This window comes from Sphaeramia orbicularis, chromosome 12, assembly GCF_902148855.1.
Source record: "Sphaeramia orbicularis chromosome 12, fSphaOr1.1, whole genome shotgun sequence".
NCBI lineage: Eukaryota > Metazoa > Chordata > Actinopteri > Kurtiformes > Apogonidae > Sphaeramia > Sphaeramia orbicularis.
Window position 1 is genome coordinate 72785033 of NC_043968.1, and position 24991 is coordinate 72810023.

Consider the following 24991-nt stretch of genomic DNA (forward strand, 5'->3'; position numbering starts at 1 on the left):
CAAGATTTTTATTCCTCTGTAGGCATGGGAAAACAAAACAAAACAAAACAAAACAAAAAAACAATGTGATTGACATTTTTGTATGAAGCTATTTTTCACAGTTGCAAAAATGTCCACTCAGCTGGACACCATGTGTTTAATATTTGAAGCAAAGAAACATGTATTTGCTGATATAAAGTGTGAAAACTATGAAATAAAAATATTTATAATGCTGCTAATCTGATGTTTTCTCACATTTTAACAAACTCTAATACTAGTTATTACTCACTTCATGGAGATAATATGCAAAAAGAAAAAAAAAAAACAAAAAACTGTAAATTACAGTCTAATAACAATTAGCAATTGATTTACACTCAAACACGTTACTGCAGATCAAGTTCATGAAGAAGAGCAAAGTTACAGGAATTATATGAATTGCAGTGTTTGTGATGATGCACAAGCGCCCACTGTTTAGCTGATATGGAACTAAAACAACAAAACCCATGAATATGTAAGAGAACAGCTGTAGAATAACTGTCCACTGTAGTGACCAGTATGCATGAAAGGGTTAAACACACTATATTTATACATCAAACAAATCAGTTTTAGAATCTATGAGCAACGGGCAAGATGTTCAATTTGAAGGCAAACTAAGAAGGTTTAAAAATGATCCATTCTGTGCAGAAGTGAATGGAACATACAACTGATCACCTAAACATGTCTGATTTACTAGTGTTTGTTGTTATTACCATCATAAGTATTTTTTGTTTTAATTGAACTCCTTTCCATTTGAGTAAATCATGTCTCCATTGATACAACAGAGTTCCAGACTTAGTATTACAGACATTATCAGAATAAAAGGGATCAGTTTTAGAGATGCTTGATATTTCTGTTTTGCTTCAGTAACTGAGTCATGCATCACTGAACCACTGGTCCAAAATGATTTTCTAGACATAACTATGCATTTGACTGAACCAGACACACCTATTTATAAAATAAATCAAAAGTGGGCAAAACAGATAGGAGACCAGAACATGTCCTTTGACTGCAAACAGGCCAGACCAGTAAAATAATAGTATAACAACCTATTAATATGTAAACTCCTATTTTTTCTTCATGTTTTAGAGTGAAAAAGTAAAACTGAATTATGCAAATGTTCATATCCACAAACTGTACTTTAAAAAAAAAGTGAATAACATGAACAATGTGACATTTGTTGAGAAAAATAAGCAATTTTGACAATATTATGCCTCAGTTTATCACAGTGGATCTACAAATACACAAAACATTTAGTAATAGGCAGAATATTAGTCAAATTACAATAACTTGTCTAAAAACATTTCATATTGTTCATATTTGTTCATGTTATTCCCATTTTTTATGAGAGAATAATTCGGAAATGTAAACTTTTTATATAATTTTGCTTTTTTACACTAAAACAAAGAGACAAAATTGGAGTTTTTATTGTTTATAGTTTATTATGTTAGTATTTTACTGCTCTGATCCATTTGAGATCATATTGGGCTGAATGTGAACTTGAACCTGAACCTGATTTTGACACCACTGATTGTTAATATCGTCAATATAATAATATCAATGTATTATTGCGTTTCACAAATTCATCCCATGGTTTGGATTGGACCCTTTAGCGTGGGCCGGTTTTGGCCCACAGGCCATATGTTTGACACCCCTGCTTAAATTACACTGGTCAACAACAAATTTATTGTTTAAGTTTTTTGAGCTGATTTAGGATCATTTTGGTGTGCTGAATCCAAAAATCACATTAATTTTGCTCAATCAGGTCAGCTTTCTGAACTATGCTACATATTGGCTTTTTAACATTTTTGCTTACATTTATGGGCATTTTCACATCATATGATACAAAATTCTTTCATATTTCTTGCAATAAACGAGTTCTGAAGATTTTACTTTTGCCAATTTATGATTAATGTTTTTTTTAATATTACAGGTGAATGAAATGGCTTCAACTAGAAGATCTTGCAAAAATAAGCCTGACGTATTCTGCTACATCTGCGGTGAATACACCATAGTACCTAACAGGTACAATGGTGAAATGATTTTTTTTCTCTTAAAACCTATTTTGGGTGAGAACTATTTAAAAAATCAACTGATAAAGTCACAAAAATGTAATCCATTTTGTGTGAAGATCAAATTTTTCAAAATCAAATTAGCAAAAAAACCTGACCTGATTGAGAAAAACAGATGTCATCTTTGGATTTAGCGGTGCAAAACGCTCCTAATTCAGTTGAAAATACCTAGACAACTTGCAAAAAACATTTTTTTGTAACCCAGTGGTATGTGTTTTAAAGGTTGAATGTGCAAGACTTAGGTGTCACATCCCTGTCTGATCTGCTCTCTCTCTCTCTCTCTCTCTCTCTCTCTCTCTCTCTCTCACTCTCTCAGCCACACCTCCTCATCAGTTAGCTCCACTCACCTGTGAGCTCAGCTGGAGCTCATCAGGCTGGGCGTATATATTCACCCCTCTGTCCTCTGTTCATTTGCCAGATTGTTCTCTACCTTGGTGTGTGACTATCCAGCGTTTATTCCTGCCTGACCCTTGATCCTGATCCTGACCGTCTCTGACCTGCCCCGCCTGCCGCCTGGATATTCACCGGCCTGCCTGTCTGACCACGTCTGCCTGTCTACTCCCCGGTAACCCACCTGCCTTTGTCTGACCTCATTTCTCTGCCTGATCCCCGGATGACCAACCTGCCCTCCGTCCCCGACCACGTCTCCTGTCTTCGTCCTTTTGGCTTCATCTGGCTTTCCCGGTTACCTACCCTTCACCCGTCCCCGACTTCCTGTTGCCTACTCCTTGTCTGTTGCCTGTTTGTCTGTGAATAAAGACTGTTCACATCTAGCTCCTGATTCTGCACTTGGATCCTTTGTTGTACTTGTTTCATTCAGGGCATTTAAGCAGCTGTAATTGCAGAAATGGAATAGAATATTTATAGTTGTTTTTCCTTTGGTTTGTAATCACATAAGAATGAGACTCCAAGTGTTTTTATTATCTTACTATGAACTGTTTAAATCCACAGAGGGAGCATGTTGTGTTTTATGAGGTTTGCCCTGTAGCATCACCATGTATCTATAGAAGCTGCTAATAGACTTCCTCTTCCTCTTTTGTCTTTATCTTTTTTACATTGTTTTTTTTTTTTTTTTCATAGTAGGCGACATCTGGGTTTTATTTTTTATCTATGAACCACACAGTATACAGCAGTATATGGATTCACTGTGACATCTCCCATTGGTTTTGAATAGTTGCTTTTAAACCAGTTTGCATTTTGGATGTCACCACCTTGGCTCATTGGATCCATAAGTGACCCTATTTTGGACCAAACGACAAAGCTGGGGGAGTGTGAGGGATGATGGGTGGGTTAATGTTAAATACAAGCATAATTACGGGATAAAATTGTGGAACATCCTCTAACATTTGCATAACAAACTCATTTGACAGTCGGCTAAAAAGCTTAGCCAAAGCCCTGGAAGTCTAGGCTTGGCTTGGCAAGTGAGCAAACTGTCAATCACACCTGTCAATCAAACTCATCAATCTTTTAAAAGTGGCAATAATCTATTTATTTGTAGGTTATTAAAGGTTCAAGTTAAACAAATGAGTCCAGCGTGGCTCCTAGGACTGTGGTAATATCTTCAGAGAGAAGGTCAGTGTACATCTACAGCAGTCAGGCCTTTTTGGAAATACTTCACCTTCAAGCTATATCCTTGGCCTCTATTGTGGATCAAAATAAATATCTAATTAAATATCTAATTAAAAGATTAGATTAGATTAGATTAGATTAGATTAGATTAGATTAGGCTAGATCATAAAATAAGATAGAATAAATACAGACTTTAACAAGGTATTTTTTTTGTGGCCACCGTAGGGGAAGGTAGCAAACAACCACACCAGCACTAGATGTTACTATATGTCACAGACGGAGCCTTTAAATCAACTCTTGTTGTGTTGAACTTTGTTGTTACGTCATTACTTAAAAGTTTGCTGTAGCGAATTTTCATTGCTATCTCAACAGGTCATGTATAATTCTAGTGGTTCCATCTGGTAACTTACATCATAGCTTCATCAGTCAGTCATGGTCAGAGACGTGTTTCCTCCTTCATGAGCTGTGAAATGAAATGAAAGCTCATAGTATTGTCCAATTACCTGGGCTGTGATGGACTGGTTACTGACTCCGTGCAGCAGACACCAGTCTAAGATGACACATTATCGACCAGTGCTGGGTTGCATCTCTAGGACAATGGAGGAGTGCAAATCTTACAACTGCACAAACAACAAGTGTGAACACAAGATTCCCACTCAATCTCGCTCACTGACTGCTGCTTTTTTACTCGCACTCTATAATAGCAACAGCTGCTCCCACAGGTCCTGCCCCTGGCCATATTTTATGTAATAAAAAGGTCTATTGTGGTGCATTTATGGGGATTTTTTCTGAATTTGTACCTCCCTTGCTTATAAGGGTGCTTCTATAAAACTGGTCCCTAAAAACAGGACAGAGGGGCTTAAAATTTAAAGATGTAGACTAATGTTATGAAGCAAGTTTGGAAGCACTTTGGGTGTATTTTAAAAAGAAATATTTGGTGAGATAAAAAAGAAACTATTTTTCAGATGAAACATAGTTTTATATTATTTTACATTATATTTAATATAAAAATCTGCATGTAACACGGTAAAAAGGACATGAAAATTATGTACTACTATTTTTTAGAATATCTCTTTATTCTCTCACAGGTACATTTTGGGAATCAAACTAATTATACAAGGCAGAGTGTTTCACAAAAATGACCACTGTTGCAAAATCTCTCACAATTTATTTGTGTTTAAATGGGCACGTTCTGCATGTCACACCAGTGGACACGATGGGTTACACACGAAACCTGGAATGAGACTGAGATTCATGAAAAACCCACATGTCTGGATTAGAAAAACCACTAGGATCGACACATTTAACACAGTGTCTTTATTTATCATCTATATAGGACCATTTACAGACATGTTTTCAGATCTAATGCACTGACACCTAGGTACCTATTTTTGGCCCCAATATTTTATTTAAAAAAATCATTAATTGTGGGATGGCTCAGAGCAAGAGTATAATTTTTTTTGCATTTATCTGAGGTCATCATTAGGTACATCCTGGAAGGAAATATGTCTACATTTCTCTTTTATTATTTGGTTTAAAAATCTGGAAAAGTGCCACGTACCAAAATTAACTCAGTTTCATAGAAGCACCCATAAGTAATAAATAAAGCACAATTAATGTCGTAAACATGACCAGGACAGGTTGACTTTAAAAGACTCAGTGTTTTTGTCTCCACCTCTCGTGTTTGCACACCTTCAGCAGGAGGAACATGATTTCACCTCAGACTTAGACCTACTTTCACTACATCACAGGATGCACACAGGAAGGGAGGACCAGGTCTGAGCTCAAGCCTGGCTGCACAGTCAGCCATAATGTCGGTCACAGGGCGATGACCTCATGACATCATGCCTCCAGTCTGGAGTTACGCAACAGCACCCAGCGCCACTTGTGTTGGCAAGGCCGAAGAGGAAGCACTGAGGACAGACAGACCCCCTCCGCCACCTGAAGAGGGGGGGGGCTGGGTGGAGAGACAGACCAGCACTCAGATCTGATTTTACAGGAAGGAAAGGAGAAGGGAGGGGACCTTTGGATAAGAGCATTGGCTTTTGCTTTATTTTGTTTTTCCTCCCTCTTAACTGTGATCCAGACCTGTGTTATGAATGCCACAGAGGTGGAGTTATTACACACACACAAAGCTGGGCCTGGGCTAATCTTGGTACTATTCACTTCACTAACAATACAAGGCTCCTTTTCTGAGGAGGGGGGGTACTTCTAACAGAGACAAAATAAGGAAAAGTTATGTAATGTCTTCGGCAGCTGCTGACACTTCAGACTGATTAAAGTGTTTTACGGTGCAGCCTTAGAGCCCTTTGACATTTACACATTCCTAAAATAATCCCAAAGCTAATTGTGTCTGTTTCCTTTCACTTTCTTTTGCCATCGAGCTTGTATTTCACTGATCTGCAGGTGATTGTGGCATGTGTGTGTGTGTGTGTGTGTGTGTGTGTGTGTGTGTGTGTGTGTGCCCTGGGCCAAGGGGAGTCTCAGTCTAGCTATAAAAAGACAATTACTACAAGAGGAAGCTCCTGTCAGCTAAAGGAATACACACAAGAAAGACTATCATCAAGGAATGCACAGCACACACCCTAATGCCTGCCTGCACACACAAATATATGCAAGCATGCAATAGATACCTCTGGAATACTGTTAGCCTCATAGCATAATTGGACAAAAGTATTGAGACACGTTGAATTCAGGTGTTTCTTTTCTAACAGGGGTCTGGGATTTTTTTTTTTATTAGACCTTTATTTAACCAGATAGAATCCCATTGAGATTAAGATCTCTTTTACAAGGGTGACCTGGCCAAGAGGTCAGCAGCACATGCCATGACAGAAAACAGGTTTTACTGACAGGTAGTAAAAATCAATTAAAACAAACAGTAATGATATTGTAATAACAGAAAAGTTAAACTTTATTTTTTTTAAAGTGCAGTTGTTAAAGTGCAAAAATTTAGTTGTGGTCACAGCAATTTAAAAAAACAGGCATTGTCCGATTGACTCTCGCAGTCTAAAAGATACAAAACAATAATAATAAATGTCATAATATAGTTTTATATTGGGATAAATATTGCATTGGTTAGTTTGGTTTAAATAGTTATCTTTGCTTCCAGAATGCCTCAGAGATGGGTTTTTATTTAATTTCTCTCAACATTTTTTTTTTTATTTTTTTTTTATCCATGACTATGATTTTAAATGTTCTACCTCTAAATGTCTAAAACATTTGTCATGCTCTGACTGTAAATAATAATTTTCTACCACAACTAACCATCTACTTTCATCAAATCTCACTTAAAAGGAAAAATCTCCCATTAAACTTTAAGGAAATATTAATGTTTATAAACTATATGGACAAAAATAGTGGGACAAATCATGGCTACAGCTGATAAGATATCCTGTTCATACTGATTTGACATAAAAACATCAATATTAATAATCAGTATGATATTTATTACAATATAAAACTGTGTTATGACATTTGTCATTATTGTTTTGTATCCCAGACCCTTGTTAGAACAGGAACACCTGAATTCAATGTGTCCCAATACTTTTGTCCATTTGTGTATGTGACAGGCAATTATGCTAAGAGGTTAATGATATGCACCTATGGCCCTTTTGTTAATAGATTTTCTATAAGTTATTATAAACTATTTATTCATGCACAAAATCAGTTACGTTTTTATTCAACCTTACTTTTTATTGTTAATGTTTACAGCCTAGCCAAAAAAAAAACGACTTACAGTCTGGATTTACCTCAGTGAATAATTAAGATTCTTCCATTGGATAATTACTGCAGTGATAAATATGTTTGAGTTTAACCTTTTAACTGATGCAGTGAGTAGCTTCTCATTTCTTAAACAACCATCACTTTGACAGACAGCATAAAGACTGGGCTGTGTTTAACCCATAAAGACCCAAACAGCCACTGGCAACCAAAGTAATTTACTGATATAAAAAGTTAAACAACTGTTGATCCACTAATCATGTCAATGCATATAAATAATTGGTGTAAAATACAGTTTGTCATCTTTTCATGGTCATCAGATATGAGCATTTGGACGTTCAGAGGCTCCGTAGTTACTATGGAAACACCAGGATCTTCTACAACATTGATTCACCAGTAAAACCCATGTAGTTGGATCAATGACAGTGGATGGAGACACTTGTTTTTTTGTTCAGTTAATGATAGATTTTACTGAAAAAGTCACTTTTTCTTCTGATTTCTCTGTTTTTGATATAATGACCCTGAACTTTAATTTGAGCTTTTATGGACATCAATCATGATCAGTAAATGAAATGTGGAAAAATACCAGATTTTCACTTAAAAATGCAAAATACTGACCATATTATCAGAATAAATGGTGACAAAGCACTGAGAAAAGTTTAAAATAGAGAAAAAAAAAAAAAAAAAACAATTGGGATCTGCCACAATAGTAGCACTGGGTCTTTATGGGTTAAATAGAAAAAGGTCATGTGATCTAATGAGTCCAGATTGACCCTGTTCTTGAGTGATGGACACATCAGGATGAGAGCAAAAGCAAATGAAGTGATTACCCATCATGCCTAGTAGCTACAGTACAAGCCTGTGGGGGCAGTGTTAGGATCTGGGGTTGGTTCAGCTGGTTCAGGTCTAGGTTCAGCAGCAGTATTTGTCCATTAAATGAGATCTGCTGAACCTGAATACACTGAATGAGTAGGTCTGAACATCAGTGGAGGGACTGGAAGATGACTTCATGCAACACTGTCACTCAAATATCATCAATACGAGATCATGATTAGATTAGATTCAACTTTATTGTCACTACTCAGTATAAATACAGGGTAATGAAATGCATGATGAAAGATCAGTGCAACTCTGGACAGAACATGTGTGCAAGTGTATGCAATTATATCATGTTTTATTTCAGCGTTACAAGAGTTAATGATCTAACCCAGTGTTTTTCAATGCTGGGGTCGGGACCCTATGTGGGGTCGCCTTGAATTCAAATGGGGTTGCCTGAAATTTCTAGTAGTTGATTAAAAAAAAAAAAAAAAAAAAATTTACTACTAAAAAATATATGGTGAGTTGACAGAGACAATCCCAATCCATAAAAGACATGACAAACTGTGAAGCTGAAACTGAAGCACTGTGGTTCTGTTTATCTGTCAAATGTTCATTGTGGTCAGTTTCAGATGCTGCAGCTCTTTCATAATTCAAAGTTTGAGTTCTTGTTTGTTTAGTATTAATTGTCAGCCTTGTAAATCCAAGCTGGACTGACTGTACATATCCTGACCAAGGAAAATAAAATTCTCCCTTTGTGCAGTAATCTACACCTGGATTTTCTGCCTCCGTCCATAATAATATAAATTATATAGACTAAATGTTCTTTAAAATTAACATTTATTTGCAACATAGTATAGAAAACTATTACATGATCAAAAACAAATTAATTTTAAAAAAAGAAAAAAAAAAAATTCTCTGTTATGAATGTCTGGGGTCACCAGAAATTTATGATTTTAAAATGGGGTCACGAGCCAAAAAAGGTTGGGAACCACTGATCTAACCAGTCCTGTCAATTTGTCTGTCTAGAGAAAAGTTGAGGCTACATGTAGTTTAAAAAATCAAAGAACTTCTTTCCAATCTGTCAGGTGAACAAAGAGTCTATAATTTCCATGGAGATCCCTGTGGTAGGTAGGTTTAATCCATGCTAATATAACACAGAAGTTCCCATGTCTGCAGATGTTTACATGTCCTTTCTCAGTGTACCAGAGTCAGACCTCAGGAATGTTCGTATTGAGTTTTTCTTTTAGACTTGGACTTAAATGTATGTAAAAACAAGGAAGTACATGCCCTCAGATTACAAATTTTTGGAAAGTAATTAATTTAAAGATGAGGAAAATCTTAAGGGTTTCAACTGGGATGAGTTGCTTTTTGGTTGTATTTACTCACTGGACACAAATAAGGATACTAAATGTTTGTTTGGAATGTTGGGCTACAGCTGCTCGGAAAGCTATTACTAAAAAATGGTTAAATGTAAATGCCCCGACCCTGGAAGACTAGCATCAGATTGTTTACACAGTTTTTGTGATGGAGCAAATCACATTGTACAACAGACTCCAAAATGATAGATTTGATAAAATGTGGGAGAAATGGAGGACATTTATCCTACTAAGTACAGTAACCCGTGCAATAAACCTGTGGCATGATCAGTATATGCACAGCTGTAAATAGTGTATATAATTTTTTTAATTTTAGTGTATATATATTTCTTGATTGTGTTTAATCTTGTTTTTGTACTTCTTTGCTCTTGTTTGCTTGTACTTCCCCTTGTGGGACTAATAAAGGCTTATCTTATCTTATCTTATCTTATCTTATCTTATCTTATCTTATCTTATCTTATCTTATCTTATCTTATCCTATCTTATCTTATCTTATCTTATCTTATCTTATCTTATCTTATCTTATCTTATCTTATCCTATCTTATCTTATCTTATCTTATCTTATCTTATCTTATCTTATCTTATCTTATCTTATCTTATCTTATCTTATCTTATCTTAAGACGACCAAACTTTATATAAATCTTTTATTCATTTTTTATTTATACATTGTCTTCTCTTTAGGAAACTGTATTTCCCTGTGTATTGTTATTGTAATTTATTTATGTACACCCCTCTTTAAATGTTCGTATTTTATGGGGGGCTTTTTTCTGTACAAAACCTTCTTGAAAAATAAAATTACATATTAAAAAAAAGGAGGTGATTATTGATTTTACACCTTACAGGAGACTTAGACTCAGAAAGCATCACACTCACACTCAAAGTGCAAAAACAAAAGGTCACCTCATACAAATATCTGCACCTTTTTGTGATGAACATCCTCATTTTTTATCAATCTTTTATTGAGACTCTCCTGTGTTTTTTGTTGATTTGCAGGTTTCACAACCTGAAACTGAAGGACAGAAACAGTCTGAACAATACCATTAAAACCTGTCCCAAGATAACAGGAAGAAAACAAAAGGTTTTGTCCTCCTTCTGTGATCAACCGATACTTCTGAAAGTATTTTATCTATTTCTAGACATGTTCTTGACCTTATATTTTCTGTTGCCATTGCTACATTTTGCCTGATTTTAACCCATAAAGACCCAATGCTTCTTTTATGGCAGTTCCAAAATGTTTTTTTAATCTATATTTAACTTTTCTTAAGTGGATTATCATTTACTATGACACTACCTTCTGTATTTTGCATTTTTTCAGCGAACTTCAGGTATCTTTCCTATACTTAATTCACTGGTTATATACAGGGTGTCCCATAAGTCTCCATACATAGGAAAAATAAACGTTTCTTGACATAAACCATTTTTATTTATATAACATACTCTATATGACTGCCATTTTGTCGGGAACACATTTCAATGCGTGTCCTCCAATGCTGAAGAACTATAAAGAGGAAATATAAAGAAATACATGTTAGAACCATATGTATTATGTCTCCTATGTATGGAGACTTATGGGACACCCTGTAGATGTTCATAAAAGCTCAAAGTAAAGCTGATGATTATTCTATCAAAAACAGAGAAAACTGAAGAAAAAGTGACTTTTTCAGTAAAATCTATCATTAACTGAACATAAATCAAGTGTCTTCACCCACTGTCACTGATCCAACTCCATGGGTTTTACTGGTGAAGCAATGTTGTAGAAGATGACAGTTGTTTCCACAGTAACTACAGAGCCTCTGAACGTCCAAATGGGTCATATCTGATGACCATGAAAAGACGACAAACTGCATTTTACACAAATTATTAACAAGTATTAATCAGATTAGTGGTTCAGAAGTTATTAAACATTTTAGATCAGGAGGTCGTTTTGGTCGTCTGTGGCTGTTTGGGTCCTTATGGGTTAAAACTATTGTGTGTATTTTACTGTTACTGTACTTATAAATTCCTTTTATCCATATTTTACTTGTCTATTTTCAGGTTCTACTTACATGTTACTGTGCATGTGTGTGTTTTTCATGTGTATAAGCTGTTAAACATGTTGCCCCTGGTGGGATTAATGAAATGGTCTGAATCTGAAACCCAATGACGCTTCAAATGCACCTCAGACAAACACTGTGCACGGCCACTCCAGTCCTCCACTTCCCTCCCTCATTCTTCTGCTATGACATGGCACTTCATCACCAGACGTCCCACAGTCTCTCCACCCACCGGAGGATGTGAACCCTGAACCAAGGAGTTGACACGGCGCTGGCACGAGAAGCAAACCCACACCCACTGTGGCGACGGATCAACTGCTGCAGAGCTCACTACCTGCCCTGTCGGACTAGTACCAGTTTTTAACCCATTAGTACTCTAAGATACGGCGCCTGACCTTTATTTCAGAGGAAGTATTTTAAGATGTTGAGAAATACTGTGCAAATTTAACCCATAAAGACCCAGTACTACTTTTGTGGCACTTCCTAAATGAATTTTTCTCTCTAACATTTCTTAAGTGATTCATCACTATTTATGATAATATTATCCTCTGTTTCTTTCAGTTAAAATCATGTAGATGTTCATAAAAGCTCAGAGTAAATTCAATTGTTATTATATCAAAACAGTGGTGTAGTGGTCCCTGGAGAAGTGGGTATACTCTAAGAATTTTTTTTTTAAAGTAGTCTATTTAAACACCATTTTAGAAACAATGACATGTCAGACTACTCTATTTAGTTTACAAAAATCCATCAGTAGTATTTGCTCACTATTATAAAATTATCATGACTTGATCAGGAGCAGTTTGTAGGTTTTACTGGTCACACAAGCAGCTGCATGAATGGAAATGTATTCAACATGAGGTAAACATAGGATAACATTAGCCTTTCATTGTCAGTCTGCCCCTGGGCAGCTGTGGCTACAGATGTAGCTTACCACCACCAGAGGGAGAATGTGAGAGTGAATGAATAATGGGTCAATAATGTAAAGCACTTTGGGTGTCTAGAAAAGTGCTATATAAATTCAGTCCATTATTATTGTTATTCCATTATCATTAACGTTAGCCTACTCGCATAGTTGAACTACTGGCAACAACATCTCTTCTCCTCTAAATGTGCACTCATATGACCAGTAATTTAAAACAGTGACTCATTTTGAAACCACCTTAAAACTTACCTCAGAATTATATATTCCATGAAAGTAGGTTCTCTAGATATGTGTCACTCATTTGAAAGACGTTTGTTCTGCCTTTCTTGTTCACATTTCCAATAATTGCGCATCTTTCAATGAGACATGCAGTGACCTGTCAATCAACTGGGGTAGAACTGGCACCTGAGGTGTCCAGTCAGGTTCCAGAGGTGACCGGCACGAGTTAGCAATATTTGTCTCAGCATAACCTGCCCTACTCTGCCTCTGATTGGCTCATCAGTCCTCATGCCTGAAGTTAACCAATCTAATCAGTGAAGGTACCAAGTACTAGCCAATTAGAGGCAGAGTAGGGCGGGTCACGGCTTCACCATCCTTCAGATAAAAAAAGGGCAATGTGGCTCAGATACTACTGAATGGTGTGCATTAGGGGGGATTTAGAAGTGGGTATACGCAATGACTGACTGAAAAATAAGTAGGCATACTCCGTATACCGCCGTGTACCCTGGACTACACCACTGTATCAAAACAATGAAAACTGAAGAAAAAAATTACTTTTTCAGTAAAATCTATCATTAACTGAACATAAACCAAGTGTTTCCATCCACTGTCACTGATCAAACTCCATGGTGATTTTACTGGTGAATCAATGCTATAGAAGATGACAGTGTTTCCATGTTCACTACGGAGCCTCTAAATGTCCAAATGGGTCATTTCTGATGACCATGAAAAGACAACAAACTGCCTTTTACACCAATTATTTACATGTATTTATTGGATTAATGAATCAACAGGAAAACATTTCAGGTCGGTAGATGTTTTTGCTCGATGGCGGTTGTTTGGGTCTTTATGGGTTAAGCAAAATACACCGGTGCATTAACTGTTTTTGTGCTGGAGTGGAACAATGCAAATCATACCACTGTCTAAACACTCAGACATTGTGTTATTATCAGTAAATGTATGTGTTTACCTATACTGTCACCTTCAGTGTTGGCCAATATTTTATGCTGAATTGAAAACATTTTTAACTGTGAATACATGCACAGGTTTTCTGTCATAATCTTTTATCATTCATCTGTGCACAGTTCCATGCAAACAGTCAGACTTATTTTCTTTCTTCATGTTTGACTCCCAACTACTAAAACCGGGCTTATAAAAGTAAATTACATGTCTATAAACTACCCTCCTGGGTTTGTGGGACCATATTTGAAGTGGCGTCATAGTGGCAAAACAAACCCTAAATTATGTAACACAAAGTAATGGTACTCTCAGCTCCCCAGCTGTACATATTGATATATAAAGCATATTTATATCATCCAAGGTAACTCCCTCTATCATATACAATGGTGTGTTGGCTTGTTTCCCTCTTTATATCTGTTGGATAAAGTGGTACATATATTATCCACCTGATTAAATAAAGAAAAACAGTGCTTATAGAATGTTTGCATTTTTCACACCCATAAGAAATGAGCGCACACATTTTTTCTGTCTTGTCATTAACCCATAAAAACCCAAACGACCACCAGTGACCAAAACCATCTACTGATTGAAAATGTTTAATAACTATTGATCGACTAATTCTATCAATACATGTAAATTATTGGTGTAAAATGTAGTTTCTCGTCTTTTCGCAGTCATCAGATATGACTCATTTGGACATTTAGAGGCTCCGTAGTTACCGTGGAAACACCGTCATCTTCTACAACATTGATTCACCAGTAAAACCCATGGAGTTTGACAAGTGTCAGTGGATGGAGACGCTTGTTTTTACATTCAGTTATTGATATCTTTACTGAAAAAGTCATATTTTCTCTGTTTTAGATATAATATCCCTCAACCCTAAACTAAGCATTTATGAACATCTACACAATCAGTAATTTGAATATGGGAAAATACCTGATTTTCACTGAAAAAATGCAAAATACAGAGGATAATGTCATAATAAATGGTGATAAATCACTTAAGAAAGGTTCAATATAGAAGAAAATTAATTTGGAAAGTGCCACAAAAGTAGCTGTGGGTGTTTAAGGGTTAAATGTGTTACTCTGTTTATACATATTTAAAATACACTCCTAGACTATGTAGAACACAAATTAGACATGGTATATGTAATGCTGTACATATTTTGTGTCAATATTGACTTGAATTGCATTGGAAGAATGTGAATGTATTGTATGGATTGATCTGATTACACTGTGCCGGCTGTTTATTTACATCAATATGTTATATTTCATATTCACTACTGTGCTCATGGTTGTGCTTTTATATTACTTATACTGATAAGACTTACATACTTTTACTTAAGGCAAGTTTTGAATGCAAATCTTTACTTGTGGTGTAGTATGTATTAGGGCTTTATTAGTATTGAACAAACTCTTTTCATTACTTACTATTCCTGTAAATGTACAGGGTTATTCAAAAAGACTTAACCAGTTTCATTACACAATATTTTAATTTTCTGTCTTACAAGTGTTCAATGTGTCCACCACCTGTAGCACGGACAACATCAATGTGATAAGAGAATTCCTCCCAGACGCGTATCAGCATATCACGATCCACTGAGCTGATCGCTGTTGTTATTCCATGTTTAAGGTCATCGAGGTTAGCCATTCAGAACTTAGAAAACTCCTCTTTCAAATGGTCACTGACTCGTTCCATGATGATGCTTGAGAACTGAAGCAATGCGTCATGAAATCGGTTCATTCTTTTTGAATAACCCTGTATTGTTTCATTCTACAGTTCCAATTAATTCTATTTTGATACTTTGATTTGTTCTTTTTTCTGAACTGCTTAAGCCTGTTTATGATGCCAGAGCCGGTCCCTTGACACCTTTGTCCAAAACTGGCCCGAGGAAGGGTCCGATCTGGCCCTTGGGATGAATTAGTGAAATTCAAAAATTACACTGAACATATTAACACTCATGAGCGTCACAGTCATCTTAGTTCAGGAGCCACACACAGAACAATTCAATGTCAAGTGGGTCACACCAGTAAAATACTATTATAATTAACCTATGAATAATGACAACTCCAATTTCTGTCTTTGTTTTACCGTAAAAAAAAAAAATTAATAAAATAAATAAATGAATAAAATAGAATTATATGAAAATACACACCTGATAAAAATTTATCCACAATATTCACAAATTTATTCATTTAAAATCCACATTTTTGTGCAGATTTTGGCTTTTAAAGGCTGTGGTCTTAAACTGTTGATGGGCTGATGAACAGCCTGTTTCAGTTTAATTGTTGTTTTCAATAAATTGCTTACTCGTTTTTTTTTTTTTTGTTTGTTTGTTTGTTTTTGTCTCACACCCTTTTTTAATTTTTTTTATTTTTTTTGAAACTTTACGTAGAACCTTCTTAAGATCCAACAGTGTAAAATGTAAATTCTAGCAATTTTTCAACTGGTCTTAAAATTTTGAACAGGTGTGTATGTACAGCTGCAAATTATCCATTTACAAAAAATAGAGAATAACCTGAAAAAACGTGAACAATCTGAAATGTGTGTCATTTTAATAATATTCTGCCTCTTATTAAATGTTTTGTGTATTTGTAGATCCACTGTGATCTGTAAGTTGTAATGCACATGTGTAAATGATAAACTGATCCATAATATTGTTAAAATTGCACTGATTTTTCTAAATAAATTTGAGGTTGCCTTTTTTTTCCTCAATTATAGTTTGTAGATGTAAACACTTTCACCATGTCATTTTAATTTTGCACTCTAAAACACAGAGAAATGTTTGGAGTTGTCATTATTTATGGGTTTATATGTTATCATTTTACTGGTCCGGCCTATTTGAGGTCAAACTGGGCTGAGTGTGGCCCCTGAACTAACATGACTTTGACACCTCTGTCACAACTTCATCATGAGGCTGAAATATACAGACGAACAACTATTTATTCTCACATTCCTTCACACCTACACCTAATGTGATCAATTACCTGGTCATTCTAATGCCCGTACACACAGGAACAAAATTATGTCCATCCACAAAAGTTTAATAGCGTTTTGGCCTTTCTTCCATATGACACCGGCGTTATTGGTGCCCTGAAATGGGACTTTTGGAGAACGGGTCCCAGAGCGGAAAAATCTCACAACACTGCCCTCAAGTTATCGTACGGATAGGCAAAACACCACTTTTTGGAAATGATGACGCCATAGTACCATGTGACCAGAAGAAGAACCTCATGCACATGCTCACTGCATTTGTATGTGATTTTAACTCTATAAGGTCAAACGTATCCTATTTGATACATGAGTTTTGAAGCCCTCAACATGATCAGTGTGATATTTTTTTCTTGAAAAACCTGATGTATACAATTAGATACATGCAATACACAGATAATCCACCAGGGGGAGGAATTCATTCACCAGAGGCCTTTCCAATGACACTACAAGACTGTCATTAATGAGGAAGGAGGCAGAACTTTGGCAATTTTGTAAAGGAATTACCAATTTGTTAGACATGTTTGTGTTTTATTGTGTTTTTGTTTGTTCAAAAATAATAATATTTGCGCATTGAGACCTGATGTATTAAATATGATACAAAATTGAAACACACACATCAAAACTGGTATATGAAAAAAAAATAAATAAATTTTTTTGTTGTTCAGAAGGACCAATAAAGGCTCCGGTTTCAAAGAACTGGAATTTTCTGTCAGTGATTTAATGGTTCAGGTTTTACAGGGTTAATGTATCCTGCGGCTCTGTGTGTTTGTGTACAGCACCACATATAGGTGTGGCATATACATTACACCGTTTTAACCCAGTTTTCCCGTTTCCACCTGTACGCAGATATTTCTTGAAATGATATGTGTAGGGGCGTGAATCTTTTAAAATTCGCAAAAGAAAAATGCCATGAGCGTTGTCGTTTGAGTGTAGCCTAATGTGACTGTGATGGTTGTGATGAACTAGTGGACCCTGGGGTGCCATAAAGGGGGCATAAACATAACAAATTCATGGGGCCCAGCATTCCCAGGGGGCCCAGTGGACATAGGTTAGAAGTTGTGAAAATTTCATGGAAGCTTTGGAGTAAAAGAGAGGCATAGAAGCCAGGAGCCGGACATCCAGAGTTAAGTTTCACTTTCGGTTTCATGCCAGTTATGGCACTTACGGAGCACACCCCCACATATATACACACACACCCCCAACAAATGTACAGATACTTTTTTCATTTTATGAAGGCCCCACAATGTTAACCTTTCATGGGGCCCACAATTGCTAGCGGCGCCTCAGGGTGGACCACCAACCCCCAAAACATGCCAAGGATTGAGTGGATGAATGTCATGTTTTGTTTTGTTTTGTTTGTTTTGTGAAGTTGTGTAGACATGGACAGTATTAGCGTTAATATATTTACACACCTTGTCTTATAAATGTCAATCTTTTTGACACATTCACACAGTGTTAACACCATAAATACAGCAACAATGTCAAAATTAACAAAACAAACATCCCAAAACTCACCCATTGAAAGATTTAACACAGACTGTATTTTTCATTGCAATAAATTCTTCAAGAATAAAGAGTGTCTATGGTTTTGCTTTGGTTTGGTTCTGAGCAGATGTAACTCCACTGATATTCTTATCTCAGTTTCTGCATGTGGATAAAATCTGACCGTAATTTTTTTTTTTTTAACTTATTCACTCCATCTAATCCTTTACTGGTTCTCAAATCTATCTATATGATCACATACACACATATTACAATGCACACACAAGTACACGCATTATCTGCAAATCCCAAGTTCAGGCCCAGGTCTGCGGTACCATGACTACCGTACATCCCACACCTGAATACCTGTGTGTCTCATTCTAAGACTGGCCTACTTCTGTGCTCTCACCCACACATGACTCATCACTGACCTGCTATCTGATAAAGAGTCATTGTCCTCTGTATCTGGAAGAAAGATGTTTGCCTTCGTGCTGGTCGACTATTATTACCACACTTTCTACCTGTTCCTATAGTATTAAAATGCTGAATGTCTTACTTTTAACAGCCCTGAATGTATAACATACGGTAACCATGGCGTTTCCACTGTTGTGACAACATCAGATTGTGAATAACCACAGTAGCTGATACGTGTTTATTGCTCGGTGGACTGCGTGGGAGGTTTGTGGGGCAATTTACTGCTGCCACAAGGAGGCCAACCAAAGTCCAAGAAATCAAACTGTGTACATCTGACTGGCGGGACGGGTGTGGAAAAACAAGTTTAACCCATAAAGACCCAAACATGCACCATCTACTGATTGAATGTGTTTCATACTGTTCATCTATTAATCCTATCAATACATATCAATAATTGGTATAAAATTCAGTTATTCATCTTTTCATGGTCATCAGATATGACCCATTTGGACGTTCAGAGGCTCCATAGTTACCGTGGAAACACCGTCATCTTCTACAACACTGACTCACCAGTAAAACCCCTGGAGTTGGATCAACGACAGTGGATGGACACACTGGGTTTATGTTCAGTTACTGATATTTTTTGCTGAAAAAGTCACCTTTTCTTCAGTTCTCTTTGATTTTTTTTTTTTTTTTTTTTTTTTAATTCTAAATAGGTATATGGAAGATGAGGGATAAAAATAGTATTGTCCCAAATACCATTCGTGATTTCTTTGAATTAAAAGAGAGCAGTTATAATTTCAGAGATCTTTATATTTGTGAATGAACTAAATTTAGGACGAATGTGAAGTCTAGATGGACTGGGGAGGTGGGTGTGAAATTATGGAATGGACATGATGATTAATTTAAGTTGTTCACTTCTTTGACAATGTAAAAAAAAAAAAAAAAAGCCTTAAGTTTGAAATCATTTAAGAATATTGAATTGAAGTGGTAGATATGTTTTTGTTGTTGATTTTTTTTCTTATGGTGCGAATGTTCGATGCTGTACACATTTAATTTGGTGTAAGTGGTGTATCAGGTGAAAAGGATCGACAAAAAAAAAAATATTTTTGCTTCTAGCCTATTCCTTTTTTTGGTTTTTATGTTTATTTTAATTATTGTACTAAGTGCAATGATTAATGTACAAACAAAAAATAAATGTATACGTTTATTCATTCCTTTTTGGTATAATTACATTGAACTTTAATCTGAGTTTTTATGAACATGCTCATGATCAGTGAATTACATATAGGAAAATGTCTGAATTTCACTAGAAAAAATCAAAATATAGATGATTTTTTAAAAACAAATGATGACAAATAATTTAGGAAATGTTATAGAGGAAAAAATCATTTGGGAACTGCCACAAAACTGTCACTGTGGGTCTGTATGGGTTAAGGGAAAACCCACTCCTCCAGTGACTGTGATGGAAGACTACAGGAGATTAGATTAAAAATAGGATCATTGGCATGTGGTGCAGTGACTATGAAGGTTTCCACTGACCTGTGAACGTCCCATCACCGCATACTTTGTACCTACGGTGTGTTTGGAACCACACTAGTATCAGAGTTGGGAGTACAAATTCTTCATTACTGCTCATAAGTAGAACATTCCTTCTTATGAAAAAAATATCACTGTGTATTTTTCTGACTTTCTACTCCTTTTTGAAACAGGCTCTTTGCTTTTGTTTTAATGCATTTGAGGAATCTTGTCTATTATTTTAATTTCAGTTTAAATGAACAGGACAGGTACACAGTAAAGATGATCCACAGGAGCATGTACTGAAAAAAGATGCAGACGGTGCAGACAGTAAAAACAGTTCTGCGTCTGACACTGGAACCTGATGCACACCCGAGGGAAGTTAAGGTTTATTGTTTTCAGTATACAATCCTTTTTATTCAGACTAGTGGGACAAGTTAAAGTGAACACATTACGACTCTTCATTCTTTCACTTTTTATCCTTTCACTCCATAATGGACCCATGTTTCCAAGTCACTCTAAATCTTCTGTCTGAGGGTGAATGGTTGTTCATCAGTTATACAGGGTGTCCACAAAGTCTCTTAACAATTGAAAAAAAAAAATATTACAAAAGCATTTGATGAGATCTGTTCATCAGATTTGTTTCATGTACTCAGTGGTTATTAAAGGCCCAATCCCAGTTCACCCCTTAGCCCTCCCCCTTACCCCTCCCCCTTGGCCCTTGCACTTGGCACTACCCCTTGAAATGGAGCTGGAAGGGGTAGTAGTTGAAACATTCTCCTATGAAATGGGACAACCCTTCCAGACCTGTTACGTCATCAGCAGTCATCGATGCCGTAATAAACAGATGTGACAACTTTGTTTCTGAAAGGATTCTCCATGCTGTCAGCAGCTTTAACCGTCTCTGTTCCATGGGCTTTGGTCATCTTTTTGCAGCTATCAACTGTAAACCACAGAAATGCGATCTATTACACCTTGAAACGGCATTAAACGGTCGATTAAATGATTAAGTTGTTTATGAAGAAAATACATACATTTGTGTGTTTCTTTCATCACACTGCTGCACTTTTTGGCTGTGTTTACTTCCATCTTGTCAATGATTTGAACAGAATTATGGGAAATTTCTCCTACCCCTCTGTTCATAGTGTGGTCCTGAAAAATCTCCGTTTCAGGGGCTATACAGCCCTCCGCCTTAGCCCTTCCCCTCCATCTAATTGAGAATCGGGACAACACTACCCCTTCACATGAATGTGCAAAACAGAGGAGTGGGGGTAAGTGGGAGGGGCCAAGGGGTGAATTGGGATTCAGCCAAAGTTTTTAATAACATTGTTGGATCATGTGCAGTCGAGTCATTGCTCCATTTTTCTTCAACGACAGATCAATTAGTGCAAATGTTGACCTTTGACCTTTAGACTGAATATGTGTCACCACAACTGGATGACCTTCAACCAACCATCATTTTCCAGTAGACGGTGCACCACCACATTGGGTTCTGCAAGTTGGTGGGTTCTAAATCTAACATTTCCAGACCAGTGGATTGGAAGGGATGGTCCAATTCCCTGGACACCTCCTTCACCAGATATCACTGCCCTGGATTTTTGTCTATGTGGTTATGTTAAAGATATCGTGTATCGAACAAAGATACGGGACATCAACAACCTGAAGGAAAAGAACACTGATGTCATTGACACCATTGATGAGTCTCTGATACAGACAACATGGAAACAAATCCAGTACTGTCTGGATGTGCTTCATACAACTAATGGTCCAACACAGAGGTGGATTAAATGAGGCAAAATAAATCAGCTTTTCATTTTGTAATAATTAACACAGATTTGTCTGATCATTTGCTTTTGTAATAAATGTGTTAAATTACAAAGAGACTTTGGACATCCTGTGTTTCAGCCCTGTGAGGACACATACCTTTGCTTGTTGGTGGCAGTGATAGGCTCCAGTACCTCAGCGACCTTCCAGAAGAATAAATCATTTGGAAAATGGATGTATGGATGAATTCTATCACTCTGGAACAGGGTCAGACTGGACCCATCAGACCACATGACCTTTTTCATTGAAACACAGTCCAGTCGTTATGCTCTTTAACAAACTGATGGCTGTTTAAGAGATGAGAAGATACTCTTCGCATCAGTTAAAGCACAGGTGTCAAACATGCAGCCTGGGGGCCAAAACCGGCCCACCAAAGGGTCCAGTCTGGCCCGTGGGATGAATTTGTGAAATGCAAAAATCACACTGAAGGTATTAACAGTCAAGGATGTGAAAATCATTTTAGGTCAGACCAGTAAAACACTTTCATAATAGCCTATAACTAATGAAAACCATAAATTTTCCTCTTTGTTTTAGTGGAAAAAAAAAAAAAAACAACACAAAAATGTTTACATTTACAGACTAGCCTTTTACAATAATGTGAATAACCTGAAATATCTTAAGAGAAGTATGTGGAATTATACCAATATTCTGCCTGTTATTAAATGTTTTGTGTATTTGTAGATCCACTGTGATCTGTAAGTTGTAATGCACATGTATAAATGATAAACTAAGGCATAATATTGTTAACATTGCATTTATTTTTCTAAAGAATTCTCAGGTTGTTCATATTTGTTCATGTTATGTTCAAGTACAGTTCGTAGACAGTTCGTTAACAGTCTCATTACGGAATTTTCCTTTTTTTCAGTCAAAAACATAGAGAAAACTTTGGAGTTGACATTATTTATAAGTTCTTGACCTATTATTTATATTATTTTACTGGTCCGGCCCACTTTAGATCATATTAGGCTGTATGTGGCCCTGAACTAAAATGAGTTTGACACCCCTGAGTTAAAGGGTTAAAGAATTTGTGGGAGTTGAAACTGTAGTGATTCATGATCATGTCTGGAGACTGATGTCATGAAATTATGTTGTATGGCACGCCAGTTCTTATGGCATTTGGCGTGCGATATGTATGCATTTTCGTCCTTTCACGTGTTATTCGATGCCATTTGGTCGCGTGTCAATTTACGCCAAGATCTGTGGTTCAAATAATCCTAATCCTAATCCTAACCCTAACCCTCAGCATGTGGTATTTGATGTGGTGTGAACATACACATGGAAAGCTTATAATGTGTACAGATAATACACCAATTAAAAGTGGTGTGTATATTTATGCAATCTCATGATATCACGTTGCCTGTCTTAACCCTTTCATGCATAGTGGTCACTCCAGTGGACAGCTATTCTCCAGATGTTCTCTTGTATATTCATGGGTTTTGTTGTTTTAGTTCCGTATCAGCCAACACAGTGAACACTTACGCATCATCCCATACACTGAAACTCAGACCATTACTGTCACTGATGTAACTGATACTGTAACTACATAAACCTGATCTGCACTAACATGTTTGAGTGTAAATCACTTGTTATTTGTTAGACAAAGTTGTTTTTGGTTTTTTTTTGCATATTATCTCCATGAAGTGAGTAATAGCTAGCATTAGAATATGTTAAAATGTGAGAAAACATCTGATTATCAGCATTAAAAATCTTTTTATTTCATTGTTCTCATATCACTTTCTTACAAAAGAGGATTAGGGCCACTGGAAAAAAAATAAGGTTCAATATATATTTTTTAATTGTTATTCTGAGAAAAAGTCAGAATTCTGACTTTAAACTCAGAATTCTGACTTTTTTTCTAATAATAATAATAATAATAATAATAATAATAATAAATATGTATTGGACCTTGTTTTATTTTTTATTTTTTTTCCAGTGGCTTTAATCCTCTTCCGTACTTTCTGATACTGGGTTTTAAACACACGTTTCTTTACTTCAAAAATTAAATCCATGGACATTTTTGTAACTCCATGAAAAAAAAAATTGATCGCATTGTTTGTTTGTTTGTTTTTTTTCATGTGTAAGGAGGAATAAAAACACTCAAGAAAAAAATCTTTACTAAGGTTCTCATAATTCATGCATGAAAGGGTTAAACTCCAATAGAAAACTTTTAGTGTCAGTGTATTTTGAAAAACTATATAATGATAATCTATAATATAAGGTCCCACAAATTAAAAAACAGTAAATAAGTACTCAATGGGTATGCTTCTACCACAATATACTCCATATCTAACATGTCCTTCCTTCTTTTCTGTTCTTTCTGTTTTTCTTCACCTCATCCGCCTTCTATTTCTCTCCCTCAGTCCTCCCCTCCTCCAGTACTCATGTAATCAGGAGTGTGTCCATCCAGAACTTTGGACTGACGGCAGAGCAGAGGAGCCCCAGAGGACGCTGCATACTTTCATCCTGCCCTAAACATGCGAGCACACACGCACACATTAAACCCCTCTCAGCTGCCTGTCCAATCACCACACCCATCTGCATGACATCAGCCCGTGATGTCATCATGGGACCAACGCTGGCACGCTGTCCACTGCAACTTCATCAGAAGCATCATCATCCTTTGGCAGCGGTGGACATGCCTGGGATGGGAGGCAGCTGGATTGCAGCAATTCCTTCACTTTAGCTTTTGCACATGTCAGTGTGTGTGTGTGTGTGTGTGTGTGTGTGTGTGTGTGTGTGGATAGGAGGCTAAAAGATGCAATTATTTCACAATCTGAGCCAGATAGATTTGTTCCTCTTTTGCTGTTTTTGTTTGTGTTTATAAAGGTCATCTGAACAGATTCAAATTTGACTTGTCCACATTTCAACTTTGAGGTAAATATTACAGAGTACGGTGCTTATAAAGGGGGGAGGAGGGTGTGTGTAGGGGGGAGAGTCTGGAAAGAACCCAGGAAAGAGGGAGAAGAGATAAAGGAAGCCGAGGCAGATGTCATGTAGCCTGGCATGGATGGGATGGGACAGGATAGGCGTGGTGTGAATGAATGGGATGGGA

General features: G+C 36.5%; 2 long non-coding RNA genes across 2 annotated transcripts in view; both read right to left on the minus strand.

The window, feature by feature from the left end:
- LOC115430805 (uncharacterized) overlaps positions 1 to 24991 on the minus strand; it is a 636483-nt gene that overhangs the window by 79442 nt on the left and 532050 nt on the right. The gene's annotated exons all lie outside the window — the stretch shown is intronic.
- On the minus strand, positions 6902 to 23534 carry LOC115430804 (uncharacterized). The gene is made up of 3 exons (XR_003936987.1): positions 23523 to 23534; positions 15019 to 15023; positions 6902 to 7116 (listed from the first exon to the last, which is right to left on the minus strand). It is a non-coding gene; the product is annotated as an uncharacterized LOC115430804 (long non-coding RNA).